Genomic DNA, 24,630 nt, shown 5'->3' on the forward strand with positions numbered 1-24,630 from the left:
GAGATGTCATTTATTAATATACCACTCGTTAGATCTGTGTTTTGTATGTTTGTGAAGATGTTGTCTATCAGTGTTGAGCTGTGTTTATTAATTCTGGTTGGTTTCGTTATGAGAGGTTTTAATCCATTTGTGTACATGTAATTAGTAAAGTCTTCAATGTGTGTATTTTTTAAAGGATTTCAAATGTTTATGTTGAAGTCTCCACATATCAGTAATCTCTTATATTTAATTTCTTCTATCATTTTAGTTCGTTTCTCATTAACTATGTCTATTTTACAGTCACGATACAAACAACAGATTATTATCTTATGTCCCTCTGGACTTGTAATTTTCACTGTTATACATTCCATCACTCCTTCCACGGTTAAACTCATCGATTCTATAATCTCCATCTCAATATTTTCTTTTATGAATAGTGCCACCCCACCTCCTGGCTTGTGTAATCTGTTCTTATAGACAAATTTCTATCCTTTTATCATAAACTCCATGCCTTTTTTTTCTTTCAGCCAAGTTTCTGACAGTGCTATTATGTCAAACCTATACAATGTAGAGATGTAATCCTTAATGTCTTCAAAATTTGCATACATACTCCGACAATTACAATGAATAAGTGACAGACCTTTTTCCTTCTTTGTTTCCACTTTGAATTCAGTCTCTGTATAGTAATAACAGTTCGTGTCTTGTTTCCAGTGTGAAAAGTTGTCTGGGTCCACTTCGTCCACTTGATTAATCTCCCGTTGTTGTTGATGTTGATAATGTTGTGAATGATTTTTAGTGATTCTTTCCATATCCATAATTTCTATCAGTGTTCTTGTCGCTTAGGTACCTCATTCGTATTTTTCCAGGTCTTCCATCCTTTCAATTAGAATGGGTTTCCCATTTTCTTCTCCTGGGGGTGTAATGATTATCCTGCAGCCTCTGGTCCAGGTTTTCACAATTTTTCCTCCCTTTTTCAGTTGTCGTGCCTTCCATGCGATACTTGCATTCTGCTTCGTCAGGTTCTCGTTCATAAACACCATCGTTCCCTTAAGTTTTCTGCCTTGCTTCATGATTTCTCCTTTAAATTTCACGTTGGTAAATGTAATTTTCACATCTCTGGTAACAGTGAATGATGGAAACTGTTTTAATCACAAACAGAATAATTAACTCCTGAAGTGATTTTAAACAAAAATGTGCCTTTATTAACTTCACCTTATCAGGACTTACTGACACTGGTTTTGGCAGCAGCTGGCAGTAGTTGATGTTGTCAGGGTTCACGTCAATGCCTTTCGAGTCCAGGTAACTGGCGTAACTCTTTGGCCTAATCTTTAGTCCCGTGATGATGACATCCTTTTCTTTTTCTTTTCTTTCCAGATCTTAAACCCTCGCATTCAGCATTTTTATCTTCTTTACATTTTCTTCTTTCAATACCTTGACGTCACTCTCCACGGTTTTCAATGATTTCTCCAGGGCATTCCTCATGGACTCCATCGCCTTCTCCATCGAGTCTATCTTCGTAGATAGACCATCTCTCATTTCCTTAATCATTTCTTTAAGCTCTTCCAAAGCCGGATCAGGTTCTGGATCCGGTGGTGCCAGTTGACTTGTTTTTTTTCTTGTAGTCATGTTCTGGGCCCAGTTTTCCCAGGCTCAGGCTTTCTTTGGCTCTCTTCAGATGCAGCTGTTCGCTGCTCGTTGTTAATCTCAAGGTTGTGTTATCAGACGGGAGTATTGCATTCCTGGAGAGCCCCTGAAAACACATCTGTACTCTTCCAGACTCAGGAAGAAACTCATATATATCGCCCAGCCCTAATTCCTAAATTAAAACATAAATGAATATATTAAGCACGTGTTTATTTAATATACTTACAGTTCATATACAAGTCAACACGTTGCATATTTACTGTTAATTTCACGTTGCTTGTCTTTAAGTTAGACATGTACATTTTATTTTATTTTAATTTGTCATGCTCACTCATGTGGTTCTCTGGTTTTCACTAATGATTTATTGGACACATTTATTACAGACTTTACATCCTTTAACACTTTATAAAGCAGTGTATATTTGTGGAGCTTGTGATTGGCTGATTTTTCATGGTGACTTACGTCATCCCTTTCCCCGTGGTAGACGCTAAAATCTCAGTTATTAATCTAACAGAACGTGTAACTGTGTCCCATCCTGCTGCTCTTTAGGAAGATAAACTCTCTGTTCCGGTTTCCAACATATTTACACGAGTTCTTTGTTTTTTTTCGCCAGAACGTCTTCATTCATTCATCTCTTTTCTGAGTTGTTGCCACTGTCGGCACTAATCTCGCGAGAACTGTCACTCAGGTTATTTGAGGTGGTAGTTCTCGCGAGGCTCGTGACGGCGCTCAGTTTAGTAAGGCATCTTTTCATTATTATTACATTAAAATACGGGATATTTACGGGAAAATACTAATACGGGACGATGGCGGGAAAGAGGGGTAAAATACGGGAGTTTCTCGGCTAAAACGGGATACTTGACAGGTATGCTCATTACATGTCAAAAATCCACCAGTGTCACCTATACCGCCTCCTTCAGACACTTTAAACCCAATCTGGCAACGTAGCTTCTGTTGACTTTCCTCTATCTCCATTCTACTCTTTTGTTAATTTTCTCAATTACAGTCACATCTTATTTCCCTCGTAAAGGAGAATAAGACATGTTGATTTATTCTTTACAAATGTATTGTTTTTGGGAGAATTTTTTTATTCATTACATATAATTAGACAGAATAGTTGTACTTCAAAAAGAGGACGCACACACACGAGGTCATGTGAGAGCTACAAACCTGTGGAATCACAAGAGTATCAAAATTCCTTGGCACATACGATATTACCTAAACACACTCAGATACATTCACTCACAGAGTAACTCTCCATGTGCATAATAAAACGTGAAGTAATCCTTGTTTGTTCCGGCACAGCAAAGAAACATTCTAATGCTGTTGTAATGTGTGCCCTGACCCAGTTTTTACCTCACAATGTTACATCTCTAACCCACTGAGGACCCTGTAGTTACTCCTGCAAAAAATGACGATATAATCAGATTTCAGAGACTCAACCCTCACAAAATGGGATATGAAAAAAAAGAAGAAACACACTGTTACTATAACATGCTCATCTTTCCCATGGAAACTCACTTCTCCTAGAAACAAAGTGATTTTGAATCTCAAAGTAAAGTAAAGTAATTGAGTGGTGATTAACAAACAGGATTTATTAAGCCAGTGGAGCTAATAGCGTGGTTGGGAGCAAACTCGCTGAATATGTAATTTAATATATATCTATATGATAACTGTTGTAATTCCTCCTTCATGAAATAGAATCTTGGTAAAATCCTACCTTAATCAAAATTCAGAATTAATAGGATTGTAAGATATAGGGCTAATACGACAATGCTGGATAAGTATATCCAGGATATCTCTCCCTCAGCGGGCTTCACCTTACCAAAAATGATTTGTCACAGAGCAGCTGTACTACAAAGCTGGCTATCAACATGTTAAACTGCGTGTGCGCTCACATTAAACAGGTGGAGAGGAGATTTCATATGGGGCAATTAGTGTAACAAAACTATTTGTGTGCGTAATATAATCCTTGTGTCTGTTTTCAGTGTCAGACCAATCACAAACACGGAGGAACCGTGCAGAGCAACTTATGTCACAATCCAGAAATTATTCTTTAAAAATATGAAGATTTAAAATCCATAATTCAGACCAAAAACAACACTGTTGCTGCAGCAAAAGCAGTCAGAAATTAATGCAGGCAGAGAATTGATGACTGTTTTGTGAGATTATAGAATATTTATTCATGGGCGAATAAATACTAAGGCACAGTTTCTATCCACTTATCCGCCTCATTTAGGGTGCAGTCTGTGGGTCTGATGCTGCGTTCATACAGCTCAGTCTACATCATAAGGTGGACAATATTCATATTTTATACAGCCTGTATTATCTTACAGGACTGAGGCTTTCAGTGTCACAAACAGCAAATATTAATAAAATAATGCATTAATTAATGCATTAATGCATCATTAATTGATAAGTTAATGAATTAATTTGTCAGTTAAAAAGCGAGGCATTTATCAGCTGAATAATTTTGGACCGTCCACCTTTAGATAAAAATCTATATCTTTCCATGAGAATGTCATCGTGTAAATCAGGGATTGCATCTATCCATTCTTTCTTTCCTGTCAGCTGTCGGATCAGATTCACGCAGCAGCAGCATGTCCAGAGAATGACCTGTCCATTCTTGGGCAGGTCATTCTCCAAGAGAACTGATTGGTCAGTAGGCGGGGCTTTTGTACTTGCTCAATATTTTATTCTAGCACTTAACCTGGTCCCAACCTGGTTAGCTATTTAGCATAAATTACCATGGTGATTTACCCCTGTAAGAAGTTAACCAGCATCGTAGGTAGCACATGCCCATAAAGATAATGATAATAATGTTTATGATAATGTGATTAAAATGTATAATATTGATTATAACACTATTAAGGTTTATACCAACAATCCCAGTTACGTTTGCGTTTACCTCTATCATGAATTAGTGTCCATAGTAGGGCTGGACAAAAAATCGATTTAATTGATTTATCAAATTTGTAGATAAAGATTATTTTTATTTTGCAAATTCGAGTTAAAAAAATAAAAATAAATAATAAATACATCAAACAAAAAAAATATAAAAATGAGTATGAAAAACAACATACACATTTATCATGCACATGTCCCATAAAATTAAACCGGGGAAACTGCACACGCTATTTTACTTTGCACCTGCAAATAAACCCCTTCATAACACTACAGAGTACAGAGTATGTACACCTCTTTGTACATCCAACCTTCAAACATATTCTCATTTGGCCCTAATTGACAACTGTACTTATGTTCCCACATGAATGCATACTTCCGACGGGCACTGTACTAGTCTATACTTTAATTTCAGGATTGTGTGTGTGTGTGTGTGTGTGTGTGTGTGTGTGTGTGCGTGTGTGTGTGTGTGTGTGTGTGTTCGACCTGAAACTTAGTCAACGGGTTCCAAATACCCCGTGTGTATCTGTTATTTTGGAGTAATTTGGTCATTTCCAAATGTTTATTTTAATTTTATTTCACTTCTGGACGGCCCAGAAATGAAACCTATTCAGCTTTTGACCTCAGAGTGTGAGGGGGCGCTAGCGCACTATCTGTTGAGAGACGACTTCCGGGATCCATCTTGATGGCGAAACAGATGAACTGTGATCAACTGCTACTCATCTATTGGCATCCACGTTAATCAATCGGCAGGGACTGTTGTAAGTGTGTTATTATCACTTTATATCTGTATATAATAACATATCATAAACTATTTTGTTAGTAGTGTTTGTTAAACTACGTGTTTGTTGAAGATGAACCAGCTCCATGTAACCAGCAATTGTATTGTGTATCACAGTTTTTAGAGCGGAAAAGTGGTACGTACTATTCTGGTAAGTAAACATCATGTGTATCCGTGCACACAGCATTAGAAACGCTCATATTTTCACCACGTAAGCAAAACAAAAGCGCGTGAGGCTTTTACTCCGTAGCAGAGCACCACACACAGGAGTAGTCCCGTCCTTTATAGCGCACAGGGAAAATCCCCGGAAAAACCTGCAAAGTCAGTGTTAACATGCACATCTTTTTAATGGCGACAGTTAAGAAAGCTAAGCTACATATTAGTCATTCTTATTATTGTTTTATCTTATAGTTACTGGTATTCATTAAATTATTTTGTTATTTTTATTATTTCTATTATTATTATTACCATTACTATTATTACTACTTTCACTATTATTATCTCTATCTAATGGTACTGCTACTGTATTATTGTTATTGCTATTCTTATAATATTTTTTTTTTTTTTAATTATTTTTTTATTTTATAGTTACTGGTATTCTCATTGTATTATTTTTATTATTGCTATTACCTTATTATTTTATGTTATTGTATTATAGTTACTGGATTTTCATTATAATATTTTGTTATTGCTAATGTTATTGTATAATCTTACTACTATTGTATTAAAGTTATTGCTATTCTTATAATTACCAATACCTGTATATATGTTTTATAGTTACTGGTGTTCTCATTGTATTATTAGCATTGCTATATTATCATTCTATTACCTTATGATTATTTAATATTGTTTATTATTATTGTTTTTAGTGTATTATTATATTATTTTGTTTTTGCAATTATTACTATTAATATTATAACATTACTTGTATTACTAGTACTACTTTCACTATTAATATTATATCACTATCAACATATTTATTATTATCAGGGCTCTACACAAACTTATCCAGTGGTGGCACTGGTGTGACCAACTTTCTCTGTTGGTCGAGTGGGTGTACAGTATAGACATGTATAGTATATGCATGCTGAGGAATAGTTGACTTAACTGGCGTACTGTAGTTTTGTATGAAGTAAAGATTGACAGTGACTCAAGATATATTTGCAGAATGTTTTAGTGTCAATTTTAAGTTATACTTATAATATTACTATTATTACTTTCACTATTAATATTATTTATCTATTTGTACTAGTATTGTATTCATGTTTTTGCTATTCTTATATTATTATTTTTAATTATTCTTTTATCTTATAGTTACTGGTATTATTATTAATATTATTGCTATTACCTTGCTGTTTTATGTTGTTAACTATTGTATTATAGTTACTAGATTCTCATTATGTTATTTTATTGCCATTATTATTAATGTTATTATTGTACAATTGTACAACTACTGCATTAATGTTTTTGATATTCTTATAATTACATTATATTCTCATATTCTTTTTTTTTTAAATTATTTTATATTATAGTTACTGGTATTCTCATTGTATTATTAGTATTGCTATATTATCATTATATTACTTTATCATTATTTAATATTATTATTATTATTTATTATTGCTTTTTTATCACATTATTGTTACTAGATTCTTATGTTATTTTGTTATTACTATTATTATTATAACATTACTATTATTACCACTTTCACTATTAATATTATATCCCTATCTAATTGTACTACTACTGTATTATTGTTATTGCAATTATTATTTTTTATTCTTTTATCTTATAGTTACTGGTATTCTCACTGTATAATTTTTATTGCTGTTACCTTATTGTTTTATGTTGTTTATTATTGTATTATAGTTTCTGGATTCTCATTATGTTTTGTTATTGCTATTATTATTATAGTTATTGTTTAATTGTACTACTACTGTATTAATGTTATTGCTATTCTTATAATTACCATTATATTCTCTTTTTTATTATTTTATATTAGTTAATGGTATTCTCATTGTATTATTAGTATTGCTATATTATCATTATATTACTTTATCATTATTTAATATTGTTTATTATGAATAATATAGTTTTTTCATAGTAACTAATTTTTAATTTTAACTTCTTTGATAATTACGTTTCAAAACGTTTATTTTCATTTTTAAATCAACACAAATTAGACCAAACGAGACGTGAGAGGGAGGAGCGTCTGAGCGGCACGCACACTGATACTATGTACTGTTACTACTAAGAAGTAACCCACTAACAAACTAACCTCTAACATGGTGTGGTGGTGGGAATCCAGCAGCAAAAGGACTCACTCAGTGTGTTCCTGTGTGCCAGTCCCAATCCTGGATAAATGGAGAGGGGCACCTTTAGTGTAAAACCCACCAGTTTTCTGTGTCTCTTCTCTATGGTCGTATGTTGGATGTACATGACATGTTTGTGTGTAATTAATTTTCCCACTGGGTTTTGTGTGTTTTGCCCTTAATAATAAAATTAGGGTAATTAATACAAAAAAATAGCATAACCTGTACACTTACCAGGTAGACAGCATTACAAAAGTTCTGCTATTCCCCTAGTGTTTGACCCAAATCTGCTAAGGTGATGCTTTCAATGACTGTAGGATTAATCGGTTTTAGCGATATGTGTTGATAACAAGTGGAATCACATTAGATTTGAACTCTTTTACACCAGAAAGATGTCGCATTTAACTAAGCATCACTCTGTTTGGGACTGATCACAGTATTGATCAGTGCATCTTTAGCTTCTATGCACTGCTGTCAGACAGTATTTCTAATCTGGCACAGTTATTGCATCAGAACTACATGCCACACATTCAGAGGTGGACAGTGGAAGCTGGTTAGATATGGTTAAAGGGGGTGTGTCTCATAAAGGTGGTGGGATTCGATGGCTCCACGACTGTAGAGGAGTTCCTCAGCACGCTGAACCAGAGGATAGGAATGAGGAAGCCTCAGCTGATGGGTTTCGCTCTCTTCACGGATGATCCATCAGGAAAAGACCTGCAGCACAGCCTGCAGCCCTCAGCCAAGGTAGGACCGTAGGTCAACACACACACACACACACACACGCACGCTCATCCAGTATTAATGCCTATGGCTGGAAACTGATCTGAATCTCTTTTGTCAGATCTGTGATGTCATTTCCAAATGGGAACAGACTTTAAAAGAGATGCATCCTGGGAAAAACGAGGGAGTGCGTATTTTTTGACTTACATACAAGAGCAGGTAAGATTTGATTTGTTTCAACAGGAGCTTTTGTGTTATGAGTTTGTCACACCACAGAAACATGCGTCATTGACATAATGACACAAAAATCGCTAAATATAAAAAATGAGGTTTCAAAATCATTGAAAAACAAGCACTTCTCTCTGCTCTGAGACGCTGGGGGCGTGTCAGTTAGAGGCGCTGAAACCACGCCCATTCGCGGGAAAGGTGCTGCCTCCTTACTGTGTCTATGGGAGAGAACAATGTGAAAGCGGCTCCAGCGTCAATAGTGCTTCCAAAAGTGATCGGACCAAAGGTGTCAGCGGAAAGGTCTGCTCCGCCCAAAATATGTGCATCCCTGCCCGGTCGAGTCAAAACGGCACCTGATAGAAGCGAACAACTGTACATGGTGTATAAAAGTGCTAATTTCATGAAAAATGTAGCACCAGCGGACGCGTTTTATTCCCCTGAGTCTAAATATGTGGTTTGTTTTTGGCTAGGGGCCGAATTGCGTCCGCTGGAGGCCACGGAAGTTTACTGAGCTTAAGCAGCAGGGTCAGGTTTATGCTAATGATGGCTCCTTTACGCAACGCGTCCCTGATTTCTACATTTATGACCCATTTAATGTGTTTAGAAGAAAATGTCAAAATTTGCTTTACACGGACTTTAAAGCTCAAGTTTAGAACATTGTGAGAATTTTAACAGTTTATTTTAGATTTCCTGCATTTGTAAAAGTGATTGAAATGGTAATTGTCAGAGGTGAAAGTAATAGATTACAAGTACTCACGTTACTGTAATTGAGTTGCTTTTATGGTACTTGTACTTTTTTGAGTATATTTCTAAATCAGTAATTTTACTTGTACTTTTGAAAACAATTAAAGTAAATCATTACATTTCTACACCCAACCATTACTGAGTAAATTATTATGACAATTGGCTTGGGACTGTTATAGAATGCAGAAATTAAATTGTATTGATTTGTTTTTAATTTTATTTTAAATTGAACTCTTTGGTGTTATGTTTAAAAAAAAAATGGTACATTTTGACAAAACCTTTTATTTTATACAGATGCCTTTGTGGAAAATACATTAAGTTCCAATTGTATAAGATTTGGTCTCTTCCTTTTTAAGTTTATACATGAGATGTTATGTATGCAAGGGAACAGTGGCAAGATTTATTACCAAACATAGACAAGGGTGGTGAAAGTAACGATAATAACTTTTACTATTTCATTGAGCTACTTTTTACTTGTACCTGAGTATTTTATGTATGACTAACTCAAGTAACAGTACTTCTACTTACGTACTAGAATATATCAGTACTCTTTACACCTCTGGTTATTGCCTCTAAAGTCAGGTGTAATGACTGGGTTCTCTCTACGTATGTGCAGACTTTGTTTCAGATCTCAGGTGAAAGGAGAGACAGAGCGAGAGCGCCTCCTGTTGGCCTACCAAGTCAATGATGAAGTTCAGCAGGGCCAGTTTCCTGTGAACAAAGAGCTGGCTCTGGAGGTGGCAGCCCTCATGGCACAGGTCTGTGAAAATGGTTTTTATATCATTTATATTAAATTAATTATAAATAATGTAAATCTGAATACTTGCTAAAAAACAATAACTAATTAGTAAAAGTAACAAATTACCACCACCTAGTGTTAGGGGGCAAATAAATCCCCTTCAAATTAAAATTAAAAAAAAAAAAATAATTCAGACAAAAACCTGCCACCCACTGGAAATCCATCCATCACAAACAGAGATATTATGAATCTAAACCAAGATCTTCCTCTGACATTTTAATTAGAGTTTTTATTTTCTGCAGTCTTCAGAAGAACAAAAACAGAACAAACAACACTAATTGTCTCAGTAATCAGCTGAAAGGGTGTAAGTTACACAGCTACACCTTCACAAAAAACTGAACTAGGTTCTCCAGATAATATTACAAAAAAATATATGGAAACAAATATTACTATTGTTACTATACACATTTAGTATATAGTCTACATAGTTGTATATATGCAGTTTATACATGCACATCAAATATATATTTATATACATATATACTGTATAACTGCTTTCATCCAGTACTTTGTCTGTTTTTGTTGTTGTTTGATTTTTGTGTTTCTACTTGTATTGTTTAACTTGCAATAAAAAAAATTTAAAAAAATGAAGTGAATTTTAAAAAACAATTTTTAAAAATCGATTTTTGAAGCTTACGAATTGATTATGTGAATCGATTTTTTCCCCACCCCTAATATATACATATACATACATATATACACATATACTGTATATAATTAATATTTACTCCACAAATTTCATAAATGACATTTTAAATAAAATATATGGTGTGGCCACATTACAATTCACAATATACTCGATCCTAATATATACCTTTTTGTTATGTTTATTGAGTAAATATTAATATTTTTTATACCATTATATATCTATTATAAATTATTGCTGTCACAGGTAAAATTGTTGCACTTCTGTCTTATACTTACTAACAATATATGATTTAAAAAGCTTTTTAAACTGGTTTTTGTTGCTGCTTTGTTGGTAAATGGTAAATGGACTTGATTTTATATAGCGCTTTATCACCACACTGAAGCAGTCTCAAAGCGCTTTACATATCAGCTCATTCACCCAATCACTCTCACATTCACACACCAGTGGGACAGGACTGCCAAGCAAGGCACTAGTCGACCACTGGGAGCAACTTAGGGTTCAGTGTCTTGCTCAAGGACACTTCGACACATAGTCAGGTACTGGGATCGAACCCCCAACCTCTCGATCAGAAGACGACCCACTACAACCTGAGCCACGGTCGCCCACGGTTGTTTTATTTCAGCCTTTAAGCATTTCCATAGTTTTCCTTCTGCAACCCTGCAACCTTTTTGGGAGTGAAACTTTGCTATATTTATATTTCATTTGGACATTTTTTTTTTTTCGCTGCATTTTTGTTTGAACAATCACACACAGTTTGCAAAGGGTGGAATAAAACACAATTTGACAGATAAAATAATAAAGTAAATAGATGCCTGTGGTCTTTACAAGTCATCTTTCTTAAAACAAAACTCAGAGAGAAATAAAAAAAAAAAAACAATTAAGTGTAACGAAATAAAAATGGAAAAACAGAAAATGTTTCTTTGAGGTTTGATCACCCTCTTTTACATGTAGGTTTCCAGAATAATATAATGAAATGAAAGAAAAAGAAATGAAAACATAGTTTTATATGTCAACATATACCCACATACAACACTTAAAAATAAAATGTACCATAGTTATACTCAACAAAATTACAAATTAAACTTAGATGGACTTACAGAAATGCCTTAGATCAGTGATTCTTATGGCGCGTTCTCACCAAACGCTTTTTACATGCGTCCGGCGCCTTCAACGCGGCCGACGTTGAAGTTGGGATTGTTGAACTTTTGGGACATATCGCGGCGCGTCGACCAATCAGGAGCATTCCCCACCCGTGACGTATTCAGAATAATGAGAAGAAGAAAAAAACACTAACAGGAGGCAGAGACAGATGGACAGGCGCACTTCTGCTGGAATAGAGCACCTATTGTTGGTGTCCTGGTAGGGGATGCGGGTCAGCAGGTCGTCAAACTGGGCACGGGAGAGACGGAAGTAGTGCTGAAAGCGACTCTCGTCCGAGCGCAGCTCTGGTGAATCCAGAAACAGCGCCGAGGTGCAAATAAAGCCAAGCCACTCTCTGGATAATGTAGAGCCGATGAACGGGAGTCGGAGGTGGCGTGTTCAGCAAGGAACTCCAAACTTTATTCTCCATTCAACCACACCAAAAAACATCTGACCAGAAACACAATGTTTCCCACCACTTCATAGTCACTGGGTGAATTATGAACGTAACTGATCTCCACAATATCATCCATTTTATGAACACCACCGGCAACAGAGAAGCTCCTCCCCTCGACGCGTTGGGCGCGCGTCCCGAGCATCTTCGACACTGGTGACAAGCGTCTGTATTCAATGAGCACAAGCATCCAACAACACAAGTGAAAACGCGTTTGGTGTGAACGTACCATTAACCATAGGGCCCCGTCTCATGGTTGGTCCGTGAGCGCCTCCCAGAGGGCCGTCAAAAAATGTTTGTTTTAAGCCTGTGGTCCATGGGGGCCGCAAGAGCATTCACTGGCTGAATTTATATTTGCACTTTACTTCAATTGTATTGACAGTTGTATTAAAAAAAACAAATACTATTTAATTAAATTTTCTTTTTTTAAATTAATTTATTTAATCACCCCATATTTGCCTTTTTCATCAGTATTTTTTGAGTCCTTCCTTTATTATTGCAGTGAATACAATTTTTTTTAAATATTTTTTTTTTTTAAATCAGCTCGACTTCAGCCTCATTTTCTCTGATGCTTGTTTTGTTCAGTGAATTGCGAGCCGCTGTTGTTTGCTGGTTCATATTTAATTGATAAATGAATTAATTTGCGATAAGCACATAGTTTAGGTTAAGGCTTGTTAGACTGTAAGGCAAGGCAAGGCAAATTTATTTTGCATAGCACATTTCATACTCAAGGCAACTCAATGTGCTTTACATGATAAAACATTCAATTGTTAAAAATCAATAGAACATTTCAAATCATCAGTAAAATCAATTAAAATCATCAGTAAAAATCAATTAAAATCATCAGTAAAATCATCAGTAAAATCAATTAAAATCATCAGTAAAATCATCATGACATCAACATGACAAAAAATCTCTCTCTCAATCATATGCAGTAGAGAAAAAAAGTGCCTTTAACTTTGATTTAAAAATGTTCACATTGGATGCTGACTTCAGCTCTGCTGGCAGTTTGTTCCACTTCTTTGCAGCATAACAACTAAAAGCAGCATCACCGTAAGTAGATCAGATATACCGTAGTTAAATACAAATCAAGAATTAAAAATAAATAATTATAATCCTCCTCAGTGCCAGCTGAGATTACTCTATTTTCATCAGAAAAAATAATTTTGTTTCTAACTTGTTTTGTTCTTCTGTAATCAGCAGTTGAATAGAGGCAAGTTTCACACAAATCACCAGTTTTTGACAAAAGGCTGAGAAAAACGTCTTTTTCTGAAAAAACCTATTAGTGATTATGAAGCAAATTTTGGCTTTAGTGACACCTCAACATTAGTTTCCTACTATAAAACTACAGAAACAACACTGAGACCGGGCTTTTTTTTGACAAAATTATTCTTATTTTGCTATCTATGTCAGAGTTGAATTGATTTCTTACTGTATTTTGGCCTTCCTCCAAGTCTCTCCCCCGTCATTCTCCCCACACGCAACTTCTTCCTCATCCTGGACATGCAGAGTGTCACTGCTTGCCCCATTTTTTTGATTGCTTTATCTCACCATCGCCACACTCTCAATAGTTTACTTAGGTTCCACACATGCTCTGGTCAAGTGTGAGCTGCTGGGAGCTGCTGTGAGCTTCAGCATCAACTCTCGTAGCGCCATTTTCTGTCTCATTAACTCCTTTCCTCTCCCGCTGAGCTCTGCCCATCGCAGGTGATCTATCATCCAAAGGTGCGCTGCTGCCACATACATGTCACCATTTGGTCTCCCAAATGGAGACCAAATGTGTGTGCAGCAATGCACACACACTTTTCCGAATCACAATCACTGCAGGTTGTTTGATTGCGTCATACGCTACTATTCGGCCTTGTTTTTAACTCACTAAACTGAAGGCCGAATGTGGCTTTTTTTACAATATTATATGTAATATTTTATAAGTTAACGCATTGATGTGCTTTTTGGACCAGTTTACCCAGTGAGTTTTAGGTAGGAATAAAAGGTTTAGAATGTTCCATATCTAATCTGATCTAATCTAAGTCTATCTAAATATGTTCCAATATAATGTAATATTGTGACGGTTTGGCAGTTTGGGAATGGTTAATGTTAGGTTCTGTTTTTATGGGTGCCAGCCAGGTTTCCCTCCTGACGTATAGGATATTTGTATTAGTATGAATTTTGTTTTGTCTGTACAGTCGGTGAGTTTCCTTTAAAATGTCAAACCTCACTAGGACATATGCTCCTAGACATACACCCTGTTACATATGACATATAGAAAAAAAAACAACACACTCAGGAAATGTAATTTTTTTTTGACAAGTATATTGAAGTTGTCTACACAAAATAAATATACACACAGACGTGAGTGAGTCCTTTGCTCTCCAACACACATCATACAGCTACAACTCAAATACATCCACACAGGTCCAGAGGAGTCAGAAGTTCTCACTCCCCCCCAATTTCCTTGCTCCACAGCGTATCTAAATAAACAGAACTGTGTTTGAAATCATATTCTTTCTTTCAACATGAGATATAAAAATGTTAAACATAAAGTTTTTACGTACTGCAAAAAAGAAGTAAATGACGTCACACAGACGGCAGGCGGAAGTGTGCGTTGACTGCACAAAGCAGGCTAGAATAAACATATTCAATATTATTTTAACATACTTCCTTCAATATCATAACAGCAGTAAATAATAATATATGAAATAAAGGAAACACAAAACAAAAGAAACTCACGGACAGTCCAGTGTCTGGTCAGACGTGTACGTGCGGTGTGCGTCTGACGTCACCGACGCTTTGCAGCTACCAGGAAGCGGTAATGTCTGGGTCTGCGACTGACTGTTTCCAGCTCTAAAAACTATTTGCGGCAATGACTGGCACCGTGAGTGGATGGACTTCCTCCAGTAAGGACGCAACTGGTGAGGACCTCGAACAATCCGGTATGCAGTCTCCACGGACACGCTCCGCTCCGACCCAGAAACCGATGCTGCTCCTCCACGGCTCTCTGAGGTATGCCATTTAACTACCGCAGGCAGGAGGCTTGCCCAGCGGAGGAACCGGGGATAAGCGAATAGGCGAGGAGACAGAGATGGGCGTTAGTGTGAGATCAGAGTAAGAGGCTGAACAGGGGAGTGAACCGGTGGTGTGGGAAAAAACGAGAAAAATAAGTGACTGAGGCTGCAAAGGCATTTTGCAGGTTGTCACAATATAACCATATCTATTATGATTTAATCCATATGATTTTATCTAATTCATTCTAATCTAATGCATGTTAATTAATGTGATCTAGTCTAATTTAATATGTTCGAATATAATCCAATATAACCTACTGTATCAATCTAATGTAATTTAATATGTTATGATCTAATCTATTATAATTTTATTATAATCTATTGCATATAATCTAACACGATCTAATCTGATATAATCTAATTTATCATGATCTCACGTGTATAATAATTGTAAAAAAAAAGTACTACTTCGCGGATTTCGGGACATAACCATAGCATTAGCATTAACCTAACAATAACATTACCCGAGCATTAGCATTAACCTAGCATGAACATTAACTGCTCTATTTATATTCTAGTTTCCAATGTTGTCAGTGTTTGCTCTAGAAAATACTTGTGACTCTTTAAAAACATATCTGCATGCAACACTTAACCCGTGTTTTTCCAACATTGGAGTCTTGGCCCCGTGTGGGGTCGCCTGAAACGTCCAGTAATAATAAAATTAAAATAAATGACTGATTAAAATCATATATTTTTTTAAATTGTATTTATTCATTTATTTTAATTCATGTATTTAAAAAACAATACATAATATCAGAAATAGACATAAGTGCAGGAAGAGGCAGGAAGTTCAAAGAGCTTAAATAATGATTATTCTTTTTCAAATTAAAACGTCACACACAATCTCAAACAACTGTATTCCATATTTTCATTTTCTCAAATATAAATCGAGTTCAAAGAAAATGTTGTATAAAAATATCTGAGCTGGCCCTTGTAACTTTGTGCACTAATCCTTAATACTCTACACTATTTGTAACACAGTATAACAAATATTATCAAACTAATTTTAGAGGGAGAAACTTTCAATTAATTAATTAATTAAGTTCAATGCTTGTAAAGAGACTGTTCAGAATGAGCGATACATGGGGCTGCCAATCTTTCGTTTGTATATTAAGTGCCCTCGATGTCTTTTTGAGATTATTTTCAAGGTTAGAATGAATGCCATGGCTATCCCAAACATTTTGTTGACATTAATATTTCTGAAAACAGACATTTTTTTAAACATGTCTTCTTTTGATATTGTAGACTGACCCAAATAACTCAGACTACGCCATGGAGCACGGTGCAACGCAAAAATTCCAGGATGAGGAACTGCGAGAGGAGGAAGTCGTCGCAACAGGAGCAGCTGCTCAAACTTGTGAATGAAGTAACAAGACTGAAAATCATGATGAGAGAAAAGGACACATGGATCTCTACGCTGGAGCAGAGGATTGATGAACTGGAACAGTATACGTGGAGGGACGATTTGGTGATTACTGGCATCAAGACTCGACACCGTACCTACGCCAGTGCGGCAGCTAAAGCAGAGACGACGGAGGACGCTCCGAGGGAAGAGCTGCAGTCACTGGAGCAACAGGTGGTGGATTTCCTTAATGGGAACAACATAAACATTTGCAAAGAGGCAATATCTGCTTGCCACACATTGCCCAGTAAGTCCAAGAACTCTGAACCTGCTATAGTTATTCGATTCATTAGCAGGAAGCATAGGAGCGATGTACTAATGCAAGCTAAAAAAACTGAAAGGCACGAACGTGTATATAAACGAACACCTCACGAAGAAGAATGGAGGCATCGCAAGGGAGGCGAGGATGCTAAGGAAACAGTAGAACATTACTGGGATATGGACATGGAATGGAAACGTGTGGATCAGGGAAGAAGATAGTTCAGCGAAGGTCATCAAGACTATGAAGGAACTTGAGAAGTATAAGACTGGGCATTCATAGCAGGAGTGATGGAGTGATAATGGAGGAATCAGGTTGGATACACTTGGACATACACTGAACTATGGACACATGTAGACAATAACAATGATAAAATGTATGATCTAGAAAATTATATTGAACATGACTTGCTAAACCCTGAGGAATATGTATGCAATTATTATACTGTACAACAATATAATGTTGAAATCCGCAAGGTGCTTGATGAAGCATTATCTATCATACACTTTAATAGTCGAAGTTTAAAGTGTAACTGGTAAAAATAAAAGAACGACTTTGTCAGTTAGATAAAACCTTTAAAGTATTTGCTATAACTGAAAGCTGGTTGAAGGACTCTGATATCAATGACGTCCAGATTGAAGGATACAACATGTTTTATGTCAACAGAGTAAGTAAAAAGGGAGGGGGTGTAGCCCTCTACATTGATTTTCATCTAAAATGTAAAATAATTGAACAAAAGATAATTGCTGTGGAAAATTTGATGGAAGTGCTTACTGTAGAAATAACAAATGATAGTGGTAAAAAATGTTTATCAGTTGTGTGTATAGAGCACCAGGGCCTTGTGTTGAATTATTTATAGACAAAATCCTTGAGATTTTAGAAAAAATTAGTACAGACCTATACCCAATGATAACTAAACCAACAAGGGTGACCACTCATAGTGCAACAATCATTGACAATATATTTACAAATGTACGTGGTAAATGAATTAGTGGTATCTTTATGACAGACGTGAGTGATCATCTCCCTATATTTATAATTTATGAGAAAACATGTTATGACACTGTACAAGATGAAATTACAACATTCTTTCGAGATAAATCTAGTAAGGCTTTAGAGGCCTTCAGAGAAGATCTGAAGAAACAGAACTGGGATAGGGTGTACAGAGATAATGTTAATACCGCCTATGAGGCTTTCATGACAACATTAGTTAATCTATATGATAAAAGTTGTAAAATAACCAAAATGAGTGGTCATACCAAGACAAATGCAGTTAACAATCCATGGATGAGAAATTGACTGAAAAATGCCTGCAAGAAAAAAAACTATTTGTATGGACTGTTTCTAAGATCAAGAACTAAAGATGATGAAGTTAGGTATAAAACATATAAAAACTAATTAGTTGGAATCATAAGAAGGCAAAAAAAGGATTACTATACTAAATTGTTTGACAAAAATAAAAATAGTACAAAAGACACATGGAGCGTAATAAATACTGTCATGCAAAAAGGCAAGGTAAAAACAAAATTTCCTAATTATCTAACAAAGAATAATGTTGACATTTACAATAAAACTGAAATTGTAAATGAATTCAATAATTATTTTGTAAATATTGGCCCTACTTTGTCACAACAAATTCCAGATGGAAACATCAATGATGGAACAGTACCAGATAATGTTAGCAGTGTTTTTCTTGAAAGTGTACAAGCGAGTGACATATTGACAATTGTCCAGAAGTGTGCCAACAAAAAATCAAATGATTATTCTGATATGAATATGGCGTTGATAAAGCAAATTATAGATGTAATTATTGAGCCTTTTGCCGATATTTGTAATTTGTCATTTACTTCAGGGATATTTCCAGACCACATGAAAATAGCCAAAGTTATTCCACTCTTTAAAAAAGGAAATAAAATCTGAATTTTCTAATTATAGACCAATATCATTACTTCCACAGTTCTCCAGAATTCTGGAGAAGTTATTTGCGATTAGACTGAATACATTTCTAAATGAGTTTAGGATTTTAAATAACAGCCAATATGGGTTTCGTGCTAATCACTCAACTGCTACAGCAATTATGGAACTAAATGAAGAAATCGCCAATGCTATAGACAAAAGACACTATTTAGTAAGCATCTTTGTAGATCTTCAAAAAGCATTTGATACGCTGGACCACAAGATATTGTTGCATAAATTACATAAATATGGTATAAGAGGTGTGGCACACCAATGGGTTACCAGTTACTTAAAAACAGATGTCATTTTGTCGAATTTAACAACATAAAGTCTAAAAATTGTAACATTACTTGCGGGTTACCACAAGGATCGGTCCTAGGACCTGTACTTTTTCTTCTATATGTAAATGACATTGTGTCTGTGTCTCAGTTACTTAGGTGTATTCTATTTGCGGATGACACCACTTTATTATATTCATGTAAAAAAGATGTCCTACAAATTGTAGAGAATTAATTCCAGGATATATATTGAATGTGTATTGTAAAACTAGTAACATTAGATATTATTATATATTTTTTACATTATCTAGAGAACCTTTTTTAGTTTTTTTGTGATGGGCTAAGTGTGTATGGGGTGCCAAGTGTAAAAATGTAGTATAAAAGTTTTAGCTAACACGTTTTCATTATTTATCTCACTTTTCTCATATTTAGCACATTTTCCTACATTCAACACAACATTTAACCACATATATAGAGGTGAAAAAAAGCATTAAATTTAAATATTTAAATCTAAATGGTTTTTGTGCGGGCCCGGGGCGGCCTGCCTCGCCGGTTTGGGGGATGGGTGTGCTGGGGGGGTGCTGGTGTCCTCACCGGGGTTGGGGCAGGGTTGTTTGGCGCCTCGGGATGATGCTGTTTACTGGGGGGGCGGCGTTAGCTGTTCCGGTGGTTGAGGTTGCTTTTGGCCGCCTGGTGGGTATGTCCTGCCATCTGCGGACTGGTGGGTGGGTCCGGGGCATCTTTGGCTGGGGGCTGCTGTCCCGCGCTGGATGTGTGCCGTTGGGGTGCCTCCGTCCCCGCGGTGGGGGTCGCCGGTTGCTCGCGGGCCGGCGGGGGGCGCTGCCCCGTGGCTTGCGCTGTCCGGGGGGCGGCAGGCCCTGGGCTGCTGGCCTTGTGCTGTCTGGGGCTGTGCGGTCCTGCTGGGCTGTGGCCGGGACCTGGGCTGGGGTGGGGGGCGCGTCCCGGGGGGCTTGGCCCGGGGGCTTGCCCTTGGGGGGTCCTGGTCCCTGGGGTTGCTCCTGGGGCCCGGGGTGCTTGGCCGGCTGGCCGGGCCGGTCCTGGCGGGGGTCTTCTGGGGCGGGTGGCGCGTGCCGCGCCCTTGCATACCTTCTGGTGCGGCCCCTGCTTGGGCAATCCCCCGTGAGGCAGGGTGTCGGGGCCAGATTAGGGGGCCACATCCCGGCGGGGCGGTCTGGCTTGGCCTCTGGAGGGGGCCCTGGCTTTAAAGAACTGAAGCTCGTGGCGCGGGCGGCATCAGCATCTGGGGCGCCCGGGGGGGCTGAGTTGGGGTGCCTGTGGACCGGCGGGGGGACTCCCAGCGGCCCCCTGGTGCCTTATGCGGCTTGGGGTGTGGTCGTTCGCCCTGGGCGGGCTGCTCCTGGTGCTGCATCCATTCCGGGTCCTCCTGGCCTGGGGTCGGGTCCCTGCTGGCTCTGGGCTCACCGGCGGGTGCCCGCCGGCTGCCCGTTCGGCGTGGCTCTGGTCGTCTGCTGGGCGTGGGCTTTGGCTCCTCCGCTGGGGTCTCGGGCGGGGGGCTCTCTGGGCCCTCCCCTCGGGGGGCTGGGCGCGGGGGTGGGGGGGTGGGGTGCTGGGGGGCCTGGGGGTTGGGGGTTGGAGTCGGTGGCGTGGTGCGCTGGGTCCTTGGCTCCTTGGGGGCTTTTCGGGTGTGTATGGGGGGGGCAATGGCAGCCTCTCGGCTTGGGACCTTGGGGGCGTTCGGGGGGCTGCTTGGCCGTGGGGTGGTCGCCGGGGGCCCCTAGATCTCTCGCTCTTTCTGCTGGCCCGACTGCTTCTTCGGGCCCGGGGGCGGCTCATGGGTTTTGCAGTAGCGGCTCTTGGAATCACATTTGTCATGGACGCACTGGCCTCGGGCTGTGGGATAACACTCATACTGGGCTCAACCATAGACACGTTGTTCCCAAATACCTGTTTTATGTAACTTCCACTCACTTCCTCCTCTGCTCACAGCCACCACCATTATTCCTAAGCCGCACACTGGTCACCAAACTGGCTTGATAACACAACAATAAGCACAATATACACAACCACAATTTCACATCACATCACTTGAAACTTATTGACTATTCCCCACCCATTCGTTTTTCTATCTTGTATCCCTCCTTCCTGTTAACTCCCCCCCCCCCCCCCCCCCCCCACCCCCCTCACCCTGGTGTAACACTGCCCTCTCTTTTTTACATCCTCCCTTTAATAAAGTATTTACCCTTCCCTAGGGAGGGCTGGTGATGGTCACAATTATGCAATGAAATAAATTCATTTATTTAATTGCAATAATAAAATATGCATTGCTGTTAAAAGATTGCACTTCTTGTAGTGTTAACCTTCAACAGCATGTGCAGACAAGGTGAAAAAAAAAAAAAAAAAAAAAAAAAATCTAAATGGTTTATGTTATATCTAAATCTAAGTCTAAATGTTAAATCTTATATATAAATGTTAAATCTAAATGTTATATATCATATCTAAATGCTTAATCTTATATCTAAATGTGAAATGTTAAATCTAAATGTTGTATATCATATCTAAATGGTTAATCTTATATCTAAATTTTAAATGTTAAATCTAAATCTAAATGTTAAATGCACATATGCTAATTGACCCCGCCCCTTGTAACCTCAACCAATACACAAGCAGAGTCACACACAGCCGATCCCACCCACCTCTTCACCCTTCACTGATGCCTGCCTGGGTGATGTCTATGGCTGGTTCTCTCCGTGCAGCGGAGATCGAGCGCAGGTGCACGAGCTGCCCTTCACAGTACACTACTGTAACATAACAGTGCAACACAGTTATTAAAATGTATTTTAATGCTGTAGTTTGTCGATGTGTGTTAATTTGATGTAAGATGCTGAGATCTCATGGTCTACATGCGGTTACAGTAGCTGAATAGATAAGGAGGTTCGCTTGAAAGAATAAAGTTGTGGGATCGAGCCCACCATGGGCCGACTTCCTTGTTTTGTCTTTTTGGGGATGTCTAGAAAGTTGTGAAAATTTTAATTTTGCAGCCACCATGGACGTCGTCTCAACTTCAGGTTATCACGTCATTTCAAAGTTGGTCTGCTCAGCAGACGTATTCCACACATCCAAAAAAAGACGAAATAATAAAGTTGACCCATAGTGGATTCAAACCAAAGACCTTATGCTTTCAAATGCAGTGCCCTACCCATTTAGCTATCGTGACCACATGAAACCCAAGGGATCTCAGCATAACACATCAAACTACTGCAGCAAAATAAAAATACATTAAAATAACTGTGTTGCACTGTTAGTTACAGGAGTGTACTGTGAAATTCAGCTCGTCCACCTGCGCTCGATCTCCGCCGCACGGAGAGAACCAGTCATACACATCACCCAGGCAGGCATCGGTGAAGGGTGAAGAGGTGGGTGGGATCAGCTGTGTGTGTCTCTGCTTGTGTATTGGTTGAGGTTACAAGGGACGGGGTTAATTAGCATATGTGCGAAACATTTAAGTTCAACATTTAGATTTAACATTTCACATTTAGATATAAGATTAAGCATTTAGATATGATATATAACATTTAGATTTAACATTTATATATAAGATTTAACATTTAGACTTAGATTTAAGGTTTAGATATAACATTTAGATTTAGATTTAACGCTTAGATATAAATTTAACATTTAGATATAAATTTAACATTTCGATATAAATTTAACATTTAGATATAACATATACCATTTAGATTTATTGCTTTTTATATATGTGGTTAAATGTTGTGTTAAATGTAGGAAAATGTGCTAAATATGAAAAAAGTGAGATAAAGCTAAAACTTGTATACTACATCTTTACACTTGGCACCCCATAGCAGCAAACGCAGCTGGAGGTGCATCCAAAGAGGAGGAAGTAGATGAAGGGTTCCACGCTGAGGAGCAGTGCATCCCCCTGCCAGACTCCCCTCCTCCTGCAGAGATGGACGCTCCCTTGGATCAGGAGATATTCGCCCACCTCCCTCCTCCTCCGCCTGCTTTTGCTGAGGGAACAGTTCCTCCTGGACCCCCGCCTCCCCCTCCCCTCCCTGCAGACAGAGGCCCTGGCATACCTGCACCACCTCCTCTCCCTCCACCTGTAGATGGTACATCTGTCCCGGGAGACGGGGATAAAAATAAGAATGCCAAGGTGGAGCCGGAGAGGAAATTTAGCATGGTGGATAGCTTGGTGGACAGAGAGGAGCCCATTTACAGCTGACCAGACACTGAGTCAGACTACGACCAGGAGGAGGAGGAAGGATCCGTTACGATGGGAGATGACGGCTCCGTGTCAGGAAGCAACCGTGGAAGCGCAGCAGTGACGGATGAGGACCACCTCAGGAAATCCACCAACACCAACGCTAGCATGGAGTCTAACAGAGGCACCTCGGACTCTGTGAGGACACACACTCACACGCATCCTAACACGCGTGCATGCAGATATGTATGAGCAGCAACAGTACCATTCATTCATTCATTCATTCATTCATTCATGAACGGATCATGTAAACAAATATACCTGTTTATGCCATACAAGGATGATAATGATTACTGTGTGCTGCTACAGTATGCTGACAGTGAGGATGAACATGATGGCATGATGGACACTGATGAAGAGGTGACAAATGGTAATGGAGGCAGAGTCACTTTACTCAATGGAAATGGTCCACCCTATTTCCATGGCTTCCTCTACATGAAAGGTTTGCAATATTTATAGATCATTATTATTATCATCACAATTTTTAATAGTTAAATATCCCTTTTTTTTCTGTATTTCCACCCACCTCATAGAACTATAAGCTTCATACATCAATCTATTTTATACAAATATATAATCTGGGGCTGTACACTTTATTTGCTTATTTCCTTAAAAATATTCATTCATCCATCCATTTTCAGACCTGCTTTCTCTTATTTCAGAGTCGCCGGGGTCTGCTGATGCCTATCCATAAATATATTTGGTGTAATATTAGATTGCCTTCTCTCTTTGCGTTTGTCGAATACCCAAACTCTTTATACCTGTGCAAACATGCTTTCATTCTCCTCTGCTAAATCCACCTACTACTCCGGTCTAATTCACTCCAATCAACATAACTCTAAAACTCTCTTCTCTCTCCTCACCAATATTACAAAACCCCCCGACTCTCTCCCCACCACATGCAATCTGCTGACTTCTGTAACTCACTCATGTCCTTCTTCGTCTCTAAGATATCCAACAACTGACCTCACATGGAGCGGCAATTTCTGGAGTGGACTCCTCAGCCCCCGTACATATCTGACCTCCTCCACATCGCCACCCTTGCCCGCACACTC

At 38.2% G+C, this 24,630-nt stretch overlaps 1 long non-coding RNA gene across 2 annotated transcripts; it reads left to right on the forward strand.

Annotated features, from left to right (window-relative positions):
• The first annotated feature begins 5,148 nt into the window (after positions 1 to 5,148).
• LOC114456640 (uncharacterized) lies at positions 5,149 to 10,066 on the forward strand. Of its 2 annotated transcripts, XR_003672862.1 has the most exons (5): positions 5,149 to 5,288; positions 5,426 to 5,459; positions 8,209 to 8,364; positions 8,462 to 8,559; positions 9,929 to 10,066. It is a non-coding gene; the product is annotated as an uncharacterized LOC114456640 (long non-coding RNA). The 2 variants fall into 2 exon arrangements; XR_003672861.1 differs by lacking the exon at positions 5,426 to 5,459.
• The last annotated feature ends 14,564 nt before the right edge of the window (positions 10,067 to 24,630 follow it).

The sequence above is a fragment of the Gouania willdenowi genome, chromosome 22, assembly GCF_900634775.1.
Source record: "Gouania willdenowi chromosome 22, fGouWil2.1, whole genome shotgun sequence".
Classification (NCBI taxonomy): Eukaryota; Metazoa; Chordata; class Actinopteri; order Blenniiformes; family Gobiesocidae; genus Gouania; species Gouania willdenowi.